We start from the raw sequence: 11,525 nt of genomic DNA, 5'->3' as shown, positions 1-11,525 counted from the left end.
AGCTCAGGGTACAGCTGTGATTTCAGCAGTCAGTTCATCCAAACTGAATCAAGCTGTTCCCAACACAACCTTGGAGATATTACCATTAAAGAGCAGCTGGATAACAATCTACTTTAAAGTTAGCATCAACAATAGCACTGTTTCATAGCCTTTCTTCAAAACAATAGGCAAACAAGCCAAATCACTGTTAATTATTTTTTAATGATTGTTAAAGCCTGCTATGATACGAAATGCCAATCAATTCGTCGTTTCTCAGACTCTTGATGAGAATAGCAATGCTACTTGATTAATGCTAGTCCTAACCTAGCTGTTCCAAGATGAATAACAAAGAAGATGTGGGAAGTGAAGTCTGTATTTACAAAAAAGAAAAAAAAAAAAAAAGTTGTACAACCTTTAATTACAACAGCTGGTGAATTTTTACTCTTTTAGTCTTTGTACCTCTTATATCCATGTTTTGTAAGACAATGAAAGATTTCACATGTAGATGGATGTAGTCAAAGACCTTACCTATACAAGAGCTGAAAGTACACAAGAGCATTAGAGTGCCTCTGATTTCTTTCCCAAGCTGACTCACTGAAAATAGGGATCTTTGGGATAAATATCACAAGAACACCTGTGAACTCCACCTTGGGATGGTCTGTAGGAACACCCCATGTTCCAGAGAAAGGTAGTTTAGACTGTAATACAACGGTCTGCAATGTCCACTAAACCACAAGTGACAGTGACAGTGTTAAAAAGACTTTTTTATCTGGTAACTTTCATCTGTCCTCTGATTTCCACTGCTGCTCAGGGACAGTTACAGCAAGCACTGATGCTTTGGGAACTGTGGCTAGAAGGAGTAAATCAGAGTGAGGAGCCAACAGAAGTGGACATGGTTTTCTTCAAGTAGTGCTACAAAAGAAAGGACTCTGACACACTATCTTTATTATAACCCAAACAGTAGCAATGCTATGTACTCTGTTTGATTCAAGTGTATCACCACAGCACTGCAGTCATCCTTATAACTGCGTTGTACCATCTGCCTGAAAGGCGAAAGGCAAATGCAGACAAAGAAAATGGGGTCAGATTCTGCTCTCAAGTGCTCTACTTTGGAACCAGTTTTGGTTCATTACATTTATCAAACTCCAGCCCTGTGAGGACTGAGTGCTTTTAACTAGAAAAGAGTGTGTTCAGACAAGCCGTGCGGTGCCATTGCAGCTGGCTGTCCTGTCCACCCCCCATGCCACAAGACAAAACCACCTGAACAGAAATGATGGCAGTCTTAGCTCTCTATGTACGCTGGTGTGCAGGTGGAAGGAACAAAACATGCTTCCCGTGCATATATCGAACAAGCCAGTCCCACACTGCTGCCAGACTCCGTGCTGCCTGCAGACAAGGGGCACCCCTGCGCGTGCTGCCCGGCATGGCTAGGGGCCACCTGGGACAGGCTGCTGGCCTTCCCCTGCCACCCCAGCACAGAGGGAGCCAAAAGCCTCCCTACACCACCCAACACGTGGAAAAAGGGCCTGTCCCACCTCAGCAAGGGCAGGCAAATCTAAGTCAGGACCCTGTTAGCTCCAGATGTGGGACTGCTGCAGAGGCCCAAGGGCTGGTTTCACACCCACCAGCCCAGGGCGAGAAGTGATACAGCCATGGTTGTGTGGTGTTGTGTCTCAGTAACTAAACCTGTGGATACAAATATACTGAGTGTCCATCTTAATTAAACTGTATTTTAAAGGTCAGACACTGCAGTTCCTATGTGCAAGTCCTGGATGTCAAAGCTCATCCCCTAGAAAGCAATCCTTAATGACCTCCCACAGTACTGGTTACTGCCCTTACACAAGTTCTCCAGCTATTCTGGCTGGCTGAGATGAGGCAGATAGCTCATCCATTGCAGGAGTACCGAGTCATGCTAGTGAGGGCTGAAGAGACCCCGTACAAGCTGTGATGTGAAGAACCTGTGCAGGCAAATAAAATCCCTCTGCAATCCCTGCAAAGACACCATAGACCTTGTCCTAAATCTCTGCTGTAACTGGTGGAGTTACACTGACTTGGGGCACCCATGGGGTCTTGCCCCATGTTTGCAGTGATACAAGGAACTCCGTGTCTTCTGTGTGGTTCACCGTGTGCATCTCTGCCAGATAGCAGGCTGGTCGCTTTGAAGCAGGTCCTGGTCTGCCTCACAGCTGACAGGCAGAAAGGAGATTTGTTCATTTGTCAGATGGAAAAAGCAACAGTGAGCCTCTCTTGCGGTCCCTAAGGAGGTAAAGAGGTAGTGCATGCTCTTAATTATAGCCTCCAGACTGGATCATTACCTGGGAAGCAGAGAGCAGGAGCATACATATACACCTACTTGTGAGTCGCTCTTAAAGTGACTCTGTGCAGGCCTTTGTGAAGACAAAAAACAAGCAAAAAGAATAAACTAGGAAACAGGGGGACACTGTACTGACACTGTACTTGCTGTAGCCTGTATTTCGTTGTGCATTGGATGTGCAAGAGCCATGTGGAAAGGGTTTCCATCAAAACGCCTCTCTCGCAAGTGGCATTTGACATCTCATCGCTGCGATGCCTCTCGCCATGTCATGCAGGGGGAAGACAGCCCCGGCCGCCCTGCACAACACGCGTACTGGCCTAAAGTCTCAACCTGACCCAGCGAGGGGAGGATAAGGGGGAAATCAGAAATGAACGCATTTGTAAAGTCTGGGCATTTTCAGCTGACTGCATTAAGGAAAATTAAATGTTCTCAAAGGATATTGTTTTCATTAAAAAATAAAAACCTCTGTGATCTTTTAAAGGGCAGTGGTAGTGTGGTAGACATAACTGGTCAATAACTGCAATGACAAAACAGCCTTTGTAAATGCTATGAATCATTTAAATCAGCATTAAAAAATAGCATTATAGCAATACTTCCTACTTTTGGAAATATTAATGAGGAAGGAACTTAAAGTGCAGTTAACTGTCTGCTGGACTGTAATCAGGGACTCGGTTGTTTTCCTGGCACAGGAATTGATCAAACTTTTGCCAGTACTTTCTGCAGGCTTTGCAATCCCTGCAAAAAGGGTCTGCGCACCGCAGTCACTCCTTGGCCTTGTCGTACAACCTGGAGAGGATCCAACTCACCTAATTCAATCCATCTATAAGCTAGGGCTGCAGCCTGAGTTGGTTTTGTGAACTTCTTTGTTGGCAGTTCAGCTTACTTTAGGCACTCAGTTTAAGATAGGATGACACATCCTGTGGAGATGCTTACCTGCTTCTGACTGTAGGATCTGGATGCTCCAACTGTCTTTTAAAGGGAGAGATGAACTAGGGGAGATGAGACTCTTCCCTTGATAACCTTGCAAAATGGAGGGAATCATGGGCACAAATGGACAGCAACTGTGCCCAGCTGGACAAGTCATACTTCAGTACCTTCCGTCTTGCTCTGGTCACTCCTGTACACTCTGGGGTAAGCCCAAAAACTGAGCCACCAGTGGTGCTATTCCATGATGCCTACAGAGCTTTCTCTCCTGTGGTTTCTGTCTCCTTGGCTGGCCTCCGACCTTTGTATCAGGGCAATTGTTCTGAAAGTCACGCACTGAAATATAGTACCTTGCAGAAGGAGAACTAAGCAGCTAGCTGATTTACTGGTTCCCTTGCCTAAGCCAAAACCTAAATGATTGTTTTGGTGTTAAAAAAGTGCCCGTATCTTTTTCTTAACAAACTGATTTTCTTTGAATTTGCATCTTATGTGCAAGTAACTTTAATGTCAAAAATGTGAGTGTTGACTGAAGCATCTTCTCGTCTTCGGCCACCCAGAAGTTCTTTCCACTTATGGGTTCCCTGTGTGAGTACCCAGCATAGCTTTCTCATGTTCAGGCTTCCAAGGCAACACCTGTCTTCATGACCTCTGCGATCACTACCTGGCTGCTAAAACTGGCCAAAATCAGGATGGGATTCAAATCTGCTAGGGAGAACATGAGGGAACCATGGATATACACCCACATATTTATACATCATTGTTTAAGCCTTTGTTGATCTATTGTAAAACAGGGTAAAAGTTAATTTCAGGAGGTCTAAATTAAATTCCGTCTCAACAGAAAAAATCTGAAATACTGCTCTATAAATGAACATGCAAATGAAAAAAGTTTACTGTTTGTTTTTTTTAATGAGACCATCACTTGATGGTCTCAGAAATAGAAATAAGCTGACATGATTTCATGAGTTCAAATATGCATTTTTCAGAAGGAAAGAAAGGAGAAAGATCTGAGAAATCTTCTTCCAGTTCTAGCTTCTATCCTGTTCTTTTGTCTGAATTGCTTTTTCAGATTAAATGCTGTGTTCCTGCACAAGCCACCCAACCCACTCCAAGCAAAAAGGTTGCATCTCACAGAACCATCTCTACAATTATTCTACAACTGGTCTCAGTCAAATGCCAACACGGCACAGCAGGGACACAGAAATGTGTTTCATTTAGGACTTGATGTCCAAATTTACAGCAGAGCAGACTTACATTCAGGAGCAAAACCAATATGTTTTTCAGAAAAAAGATCCTGAACATGCCCCAAGGTGTCATGTCTCTTTACAGTGTATTGGTTGCATATATGCTCTATTTGATATAAGAACTAAATGTATATATCTGCCTCACAATTGCCATCTTCTGCATGCTGATACATAAGCCCAGAGCCCATCTCAATGTTTCCATTATGCATACATTACATATGAATGGGCAAATTATTCAATACCATTGTTATTTATAACTAAAGTTTATAGCAAGATTGGGAAAATGTGCTTTCCTTGTAAAATTTTCCCCTTTCTGTGCTCAGACGGTGGATGACTTTCATTATTCTGATCTATAACCAAGCCTTAATTACTCTGACAGCTCTTTCCTATCAACATATTACATTGTTGTGCTATTATTTCATTTGCTCTAAATCTATACCTCACTGGATTCCAGAAGCATGAGCACTTCTGCATGTTTGAGTGTGCACTGTGGAGCGGGACAGGATAGGAGGAAGAGAACAACCCCAATTTTCCGCTCTATTTCAGAAAGTGCTGGTGTCCTTTCATCCCCTCTTCCTGCTGACTGGTAAGAAACAATGATAACCCCCTTCAAATAGATTGGAAAGTTGATTGCACTGCATTAAATATACCTTGCCTACCCCAGCTGCAGTTGTACCTGCAGCTAAATACTTGAACCATCTGTCCTACATTGACTAAGAAAATGAAGACATGAAAAGACATGTTGAAAAAATCAGCAGCTGCTCTTAGCGGGGCTATTTGTTTTCAATCGCTGACTGTTCTCGAAGGATGTGCAAATCCTGGCATTTTCACTAGTACAAACACCATTCAGGAATATGTACCAGACACATTTCTAGATCTAGAGTGTTGGGCATCTGGTCCAGAAGTCTGGTCTCAGAAGTCTGAAATATGTGGGTGAAAGCTGCTAAATGTTATCTTCACAGCCTGTGATACAGTGGTAAAAGTGCTCTCAGCAAACCATTTGGACACCAGATTGCTGCTCTGTTACCTGGAATAGATATGTTTGTTATATACAATGCACCTGCAAGTAATGCTCTCAGAAAATTTGCAGGGAGGATGTCATAAAAAACAGCAAATAGAAACAATTACTGGAAAAATTGCTTCCAAGTTCATACCTCTGACTTAAAAAAAAAAAAATTGTTTAGGAGAGATGCTGGAAATATTTCATCAAGGGAGATTTTGGACTAACAACTCAAAATCGTAGCAGCTACACGTTGTTCTGGTGTTTGAAGAATATGAACATTTTTCTGTATATCTGCTGTCTTACCTATCCATACCAGTGAGTCAACTCAAGTTTCTGTGGAAGTCATGCACCAAAGTTGTCCTTCAAGCCACACCATGCTGATCAGCTGGAGTGAAAAAAATCTTCAACTGCTTCTGGGAAGAGAGAGGATTAGATTCCTAATCTTCACCAAAAAAAAGAATATAGAGAGACGTGTAGTGACCCCATTTCACCTGCATAGAGGAGACCATCTGTGATTAATGAATACCGCAGTCAGCAATAGTTTTAAGACTTTAATGAAACAGATACTGCAAATAAAACATTTTACATTATACCAAACAGGCTAGCTAAGGCTGAATTATTTTTTAAAGGTGAACACTGCAAGAGTGTCATACACTAAGTTCCTGCCTTAGAGACCATAGACCCTTAACAACAAATTCATACTAAACCAGTTCAAACAGTGCTGCCAGGCTCACAGCCATCTTCAAAATAGTATGGTTACTACAAGGTGCACCATGGTTTCAGGATAAACTGAAACTTCTGAAGAATCAGGGTATTACATACCCTAGGTCTTACGACTCTGATCAGAGAAAGTTCACAGAATCATGGAATGGCTGAGGTTGGAGGTCACCTCTGGAGGTCATCTGGTCCAACCCCCCTGCTCAAGCAGGGCCATCTAGAACCAGTTGCCCAGGACGATGTCCAGATGGCTTTTGAATATCTCCAAGGATGGAGACTGCACAACCTCCCTGGGCAACCTGTGCCAGTGCTCAGTCACCCTCACAGTGAAACAGTGTTCCTGATGTTCAGAGGGAACCTCCCGTGTTTCAGTTTTTGCCCATTGCCTCTGGTCCTGTCACTGGGCACCACTGAAAAGAGCCTGGCTCTGTCCTCTTTGCACCCTCCCTTCAGGTATTTATGTACATTGATGAGATCCCCTGAGCCTTCTCTTCTCCAGGCTGAACAGACTCCAGCTCTCTCATTCTTTCCTTACAGGAAAGATGCTCCAGTCCCTTCATCACCTTAGCTGCCCTTCGTGGGACTCTCTCCAGTGTGTTCATTCCTCTCTTGTACTGGGGAGCCCAGACCTGGACTCAGCAGTCCATGTGTGGCCTCACCAGTGCTGAGTAGAGGAGCAGGATCACCTCCCTCCACAACTGGCAACACTCCTCCTAATGCAGCCCAGGATACCATTAACCTTCTTTGGTGGTAGGGCACATTGCTGGCTCATGTTCAAGTTGGTGACCACCAGGACCCCCCAGATCTTTTTCTGCAAAGCTGCTTTCCACCTGGGAGGCCCCAGCCTGTACTGGTGCATGGGGTTGTGCAGGACTTGGCAGTTCTCCTTGTTGAACTTCATGAGGTTCCTGTCAGCCCATTTCTCCAGCCTGTCAAGGTCCCTCTGGATGGCAGCATGACCCTCTGGTGTTACTGGTTTTCCTTCCCTCATAGAGAACTGCACACAGCAGACGTCTCTTTAACCTGCACATACAAGTGTGTGGTGGGACGCCTGTGTTCACATGCAGCCTCACAACCGCTGCCAGACTTGGTGCAAAGGTCTTTCCAGGCAGAGGGCTTTACAATATGATTCTGCAGGACTTCACCAGCCCAAAAAGCCTGTGAACATCAGTGGGAATTCTGCATGCTGTGTGCTTGAACGTCAGGATTCATATTAAATAAATATGAGCAAAACCAATGACCTCCATAAAGACTAAGTGTTTGTCTTCGGTACTCTGGCTGGGGGGAGACGGCTGGATGAGTCCTGGCTCTGTGCTGTGTTTTGATCCCATGGAAATCAGAATTTGAGAGGAAAGATGCCCAAGTCTTGTCCTAGCTCCATAACAGGAGTGGACATCTGAGCTCAAAGTAGACGTTCTCCCAGGTCTTGCTGTTTAGATGTACCTGTAGTGACCTCCATACAAACACCGTGATTTAAACCACCAAATAACTTACTAATTCTGCATTTGGATTACATACTTCACTCTAATGATGAGAGCTTTGTATCTTCTGCCAGCTAATAAATAAAGCTCCACTATATTTAACACATTGAGTGGCTCTGAACAAGTAGTTCAGAGTCCCAAAGGATTTGAAAGCTGTCTGGCAGAATGTCCTGCCCTGCACGACACAGCCCAGCTCCTGAATGGAAGCAATGCATGTTTGGCTCCTGCTCCCGACTGCATGTTAAATGTCTACAAAAACCTGGAGCTGCTTGGGGAAAAAATGATGAAGAAAATTACAAAGGATGAAATAAGAATACCTCCAAATCTCCTCTTTTTTCTCCTGTATTTTTCTGACTCCAGAAGCAACTCTCCCAATCTATTTCTGTGTTGACATGGAGACCCTACACATGCCTGGGTCACAGCAGCTTCCTCTGGATGAGGGTCTTTTCAGGACACAGCCCAGAGGCCCCACAGCTCTGTCTGCTGGCAGCCCCCAATGCTCCTTCCACTGGGTGAGTTTGCAGAGAGGCACAGGAGCGCAGCCTGTCTGGCAGCGGCCACCGCCGGTGGGAGACCGGCCACCCTGGTACCCCACTGGGAGTGACCCAGAGGCCTCCTTCTGCTGGCTGTGGAAATCTCTGTCTGTAAGGCCTCTGCCATTTCTGAGACAACTGCAAGTTTCCTTTTAAAATTATCAGCTCTATGTTTTTCCTGAGCAGCATGTTGGACTGTTGACTTCCTTTGCATCTGAAAAATCAAATGCAATATGTCATTGCCAGACTGCTTGAAGAAATGGTTTCAGATTCATTTTCTGTTTAACAGGGCATCTCAGACATTCAAAACTCATTAATAATGCTACTCCAACCTATTGTGTTTTTGCAGACTTGAGCTCTTTTCATTAGCTGCAAATAGTGTCAATATATGAGTACAGGAGACTCTTTGACTTCGTTCAGGATTTTGGGGGTGAGTGAAATGGCAAGCCAGTACTACCCAGTAGCACACAACAGACACAGATCAAGAAATCTGAGCATATGCAACAATATTATTTGCCTGAACAGTCGTCCCAGCACTTCTAAGAAAAATTACTTTCAGAGTGTAGAAGCACCTAAGCAGAAGGCAAAGGGATGAGCTATTTAGTTGACACAGCAGTGGCAGGAGACCAGGTAAATCATCAAAGCACTGGCTTCATCGCACACATCTGTAGGCCTCCTGCTTGCTCGGTGCACTGAGCACTGCACAACATCATTTGTTGAACATAGTTTTGTCCAGCTGAAAAAAAAAAGACAGCTCTACTCCTCAAGAACTAAAACCTGGATGAACAATGCAAGAAAGCCTTTCTGGATCCAGAGCCAGAGGAGCCCTGGTAGCTAGGACAGTTGTAATAGCCATGAGCTTTTAAGACTTGTGATATATGTATTAATATGGATTTCCACAAAGCGATCTCCCTTCCAGATGCAACTCATCCGGTGTTTCTGATTAATTGAGCAGGTACAGTTGCAGCACAGTCACGGAGGAAATGCAAAAAGGGCTGCATTTAAACCCTGTGGGATTTTAGCTGCACCTCAGTGGAAGTCCTTATTCGTGCAGGACCTGCAGCCCACCTTAGCTGGGTGGTGAAAGTCTTGGCCACTCCTTCCCCAAGCCAAGGAGCTCGTGAAAGGCCTTGGTAACAGCAGGGCACCAGTCCTCTATGAGAAGCAGGAGCCTCAGCATCTCCTGGCAGCATCTTGGTGGCACTGGCTGTCTGACTGCAATAGTGGAAGAAATCCTAGATTTAGTCCAGCACTAGGAGAGGACTTCCTTCTTCAGCTACTTGCAGAATGGCTCCAGTCCAAAGCAAACATCTCTGTTGCACCTGAGTTCGAGCGTTATTCTGCTGCTGCACTGATAAAAAGTGGCCTTTTTGTTATCAAATATTTAAATTATGCTATATACTCCAAAAGTGAGACACAAATCAGAAATTCATCTTCATTCATCCAGACTGGCAACGTTCTACAGTATGCAATGGCAAGTATTTTCCACAGAATGTTTTCCCATAACTTAAAAAAAAAACCAACAAAACCACGAGGGGGAATTTGGTTATGAGCTATAATGGGCTCTGCTGCATTTCGGGAATAGCCTCCGTATGGCTTGTGCATATTAAATGTAATCATAGTCTTGAAAAAGGAGAGTACATTTAGCATTCTGCAGTCCAGGGCTAGAGGACAGAGAAGGGAATGGCCAGGGACAAAGTGACCTCAAGTGTAAATGAATAGCTTAGGCTTTTTAATAATGTAGATAATGCTGTCAATTTTCCCAATTTTAATGCAAGTCTCAAGATTTGATTTTATTCATAAAGACCCATCTCTTGAAAACAAACAAATACACGGCATTCTGACCTTTTTTTCTTCTTATGGAAGTACAAGATCTTTTCCCATGAGAAGTTTAGGATATTTTTTTATGGAAGAGTACCTGAGAAAATTCACTGAAAAAGCAGAAGACAGAGGAAGGAAAAAACCCTCAGTTCATAACTGTCACTCTCCTGATTTTGTGGAGCTGACATTAGACTTTCCAGCACTCAGGTCTAGCAACAGTACTTTATGGTTATTTGCAGTATGTGTTTGCATTTATGCATAGGAAAAGCATTGTGCCGTCCAGTCTCAGTTAGCTGAGTCCTGGATTTCTGAGGTTGAGGAAAATCAGTGCCTGGGCTGCGGAGGCACCAGCGCTTGATACCTGCAGCCGCAGCCAGACGCCGTGACCCACCCTGGTGCACCCACGCGGCGCTGCGACGCGCGGGGTCACGGAGCCGTGGCTGCTGCTTTCTGCACTCTGCAATTATCACAGCGGCCTCTTAAGCCTGACTTAACATGACTTGCGTTTTGTAGTTGCTGCCAGCCAAGCCATCCCGTTTTCTCGCGGGAGCAAGGCTTGACTGTACGCTTTAACCGCGGCCAAAAACGTCATTTTCCATATGTGGCCAGAAGAGGGCAATATTACGTCACCTAAAGCACCCAAAGGTCATGCTAACTCCTTACAGGCTGGAAATTCCTGCTGTGAAATAAGGGGGGAGGAAAATAACGTTTTATACCAATATAACATGGCATTTCTGCTCCATTTTATAACCATATTGTATTTCGCTGCTTTATATAGTTCAGGAGCGTGTCCTGTTAGAGCCCTGCTCACAGGAAGATGTCTCGGCCTCCCGACTGCAACCCTCCTGAAGCTTCCACCTGAAGGTCTGAGGTGCAGCGATTTATCCTCAGAGAGCAGGGGTTGATTTAAAGCATAGGTGCAAATATACTTGAAGAAAGGCAGAAACAAGCAAATAAATCTATTTTAGGTTTTTGAAAGTTCAGAGAAAGGAAAACAGCTGTGTGGAGGAGGTCAGCGCTCACACTGCTGCACTGCCATTGCAGACCTGCGTGTGTGAGAGGCGGAGGCCGTGAGTGCGCAGCCAGCATGGCGTCCCCTTTATCCTCCCCACCTCTGCTTTCTGCCTCTTCCTCTTTCTGCCCTCCGTTTCCAGCCAGCGTGTCCTGCTGGCCTTGCTTGTTGCACACTCCGGGTGCATCTGCCCCTATGTTCCCCCTCTGCATCCAGTTTCAGCACTTTTAGTGGTGCCACTCTCTGCTTTTCCACTTTCCCTGTGAACTTTAAATCTGGGGACATAGGGTGAGTTTATTGCTCCGTGCTTCTCCCTGCCGCTTCTGCTTCAAAGTTGGAGGGGGAAATATCTCCCTCACCCACCCGGAGGAACAGGCTCCTGAGCCACAAAGCCACCCTGGGATGGTCCTCTTAAAGCTTTTACTCAAACCCTCTGGGTGCTATCAATGCGCCATTTTATGAGAACTTTTGTCAGCTCAGCGACTATCTCCATCCACTGA

This window comes from Ciconia boyciana, chromosome 2, assembly GCF_034638445.1.
Source record: "Ciconia boyciana chromosome 2, ASM3463844v1, whole genome shotgun sequence".
NCBI lineage: Eukaryota > Metazoa > Chordata > Aves > Ciconiiformes > Ciconiidae > Ciconia > Ciconia boyciana.
Note: the sequence above shows the minus strand (reverse complement) of the source record.